The 2,632-nt window shown below is 39.8% G+C and overlaps 1 protein-coding gene across 8 annotated transcripts in view; it reads right to left on the bottom strand.

Annotated features, from left to right (window-relative positions):
• Positions 1–2,632, bottom strand: part of LOC118429678 (unconventional myosin-XV-like) — a 56,821-nt gene that overhangs the window by 23,473 nt on the left and 30,716 nt on the right. The gene's annotated exons all lie outside the window — the stretch shown is intronic.

Here is a 2,632-nt window from a genome sequence, read left to right as displayed (position 1 = left end):
TGGAAGACAAGGTAATGTACCATGTACTCTGAACAGTCTCAACTAAAAGCTGCTTCAGGCACCTGGATAGGCACACCTGGCTGAAACAACATGGTGCAACATTCTGCCACAGGAAGCAGAGCAGCTTGTGCTTTCTGTTTACACTGCAAGTCAAACATTAGCATGCACCTTAGCCAACCACGACTCCAGCAGGAGTCAGGTTACCTGGTGGGAAACCAGCTCAACCTCACGGCTGGAACAACAACTTTTTTTACTCACCCATGTCACAAAGCTACTTGGAGTTATAATGACTTGTGTCTTTGTGGGCAGTGCAGAGAAACGACCTTTACCCCCAATGCTTCAGGTCCCACCTTGAAACAACACAGAATAGCAGGGCCTTCTGGTATGTTTACTTTACATACTAAAGACTAAACTGCGCACTGATAAGACCAGGTAGCCACACCCACCTTGTTGTTAAGACTGCAAGGTACAATGCATGACTACTCATGCTCACAGGAATGCTTGGATCACAACTATTTTGGCACCAGGTTGTCACTTTCAAAAAATGACCCTGTTTCCACCAGTAGTATTTAAATGCTATTTACACTGTACAATTCAGTGGATTTAAATGTTCTGAGTGTCCCAATTCTACAAAGTAATGCATTCACATCTGTCAAAATATACTACAGGTACATGGTATTGAGTTACTAAGCTTGGGGATATGCATTCCTGCTCCCTTTTCACTTTTTGGATGCAGGTCTTCAATATGATTTAATAGTGTTTTATGCTATTGTCACTTGAATAGATTTCTATATAAGTCTCTTGTGCATGAAATTGAATACAGGGGTATGAACTAATGATCTATATAGTAATTCTTGCTAGGGTCCAGCAACTTTGATAATGATTCTTGTGCGCGGGTAATTTCTTTCCTTAATCTAGTAGTATTGTGGCCCACATGTACAGTGACCTCTTGCATGCAAAAATGGTGGAAAAACCGCTTCTTTTCATCATGGAGTAGTTGAGACACTGAGTATGCACTTTGAACAAAGAAAGAGATTGAGAGGCCTGTACAGTGTGTACATTATTGACTGCACGCATTTTTACAAAGAAACTGGCAGAATCTTTCCTTTCTGGGCAGGAGACAGCATACTAAGGGCTAATACTAGGGTATGGCCCACTTCCTTCGCTGCCAGGCATCTGCTGCCTTTATACATAGGAGAAAAGGACATGGGCCCCTGGCTGATGGGTTGTATAACCAGGTCCAAGATGGTCGCATGATGATTCCAGGAATAAATGTTCCACTACTTTTTTTATCTACTAATTAGATGGCTTTGAAATACCGTCACCGGAGATATCAAAGACAACAGTGGTACAACTATATGTATATATAAATGTTCTTTTTTTGTTTTCATTCCTCTCCTTTATGAACTTCCAAAATTGTTATTGATAAGTATCCTGTGCAAATCCATATGTATTGTCTCTGTTTTTGTCAGCAGGGCTTGCCCTTTGTAATAGCCATAGGCTAGTTGGGCAGCCCTGGCTGTGTGTCCTGAACAGCCAAACCAATAATACCAAATGAATAAATAAATAAATAAAAAGATAAAGTTGTCAGTCTGAAGCTGGCCTCAGAAAATTCATTCATCATCAAATTACTATGACCATGCAAAGGTTGCATATACATCACAGTAACAAAAGCAATCAATTTTATATAGTATCACAAATTGGCTAGATAGACTTGGAAATCTAAAGCCCCCTTAATCTAATCCATACCCCCCTAGGAATGTTGCACCTTGGGCGCTTGATAGGATTCAAAATCAAAGGGACGGAAAATGACTTTCGGCTGGCTACAACCCGACACATTTTGTCTGTTCATATCGCATACCTTGTAAACTGCCTCATGGCAACCAGGTTTCTACTTACCCAGTAACAGTATCTACAAACTGCATATCCAAACAGATCTGTTTGATACTCTCTCACCTTTACCCCTTTTGATATACTGTAAGTGCGATGGGTTCTTTAATAAATGTATTTGAAGTGAGGCTCTCCTCAAACATGGGACCACCATCTAACGTCCAACCTGAGGGATGTCCCTGGTCAAAGCTAAATGGTACATAATAGCATTACTCAATTTTGGGTGGAGTTAGGAAGTACAATGTACATGTAGATGTAAAGTGCCAACATCATTACCTGTCAGCAGGGATTCAAACTCAGTACCACCCAGCCACCTACACAAGCTTCTTCTTCTTCTTTTAATGGTTACATTTAACAGATAACCGCACGACGTACCTGATATCTAAGTGAAAAGGTTTACGAATATTTTAATCGCACAATTGTTTTAGTGTAAATAAAGTGGAACTACAGATTGTGATGTCCAGCACAATTCAAGATGTTTCCAATTGGACATCTTGCTAGTCTGTACATGTTGAATAAACTTGTCAAACTTGTCAAACAAGCTACAAACGAGTTTGTCAAGAGAATAAAATGTTGTTTTGAAAACTGACATGAGTAATTTGTAGACTATCTTGTAAAAATATTGCACAATGGTTACAATCACAGAGATGAGGTATTCTTTAGGTCCTTTGGATTCTGGCCAACTTCCAGTAACTGTTGTGCCAATATTTCAGAATGATGAGAATTGGTGTACAACATCATC

The sequence above is a fragment of the Branchiostoma floridae genome, chromosome 13 (assembly GCF_000003815.2).
Source record: "Branchiostoma floridae strain S238N-H82 chromosome 13, Bfl_VNyyK, whole genome shotgun sequence".
NCBI classification, from domain to species: Eukaryota; Metazoa; Chordata; class Leptocardii; order Amphioxiformes; family Branchiostomatidae; genus Branchiostoma; species Branchiostoma floridae.
The sequence above is the reverse complement of the archived record's forward strand: the minus strand, read 5'-3'. Positions and strand labels throughout refer to the sequence as shown.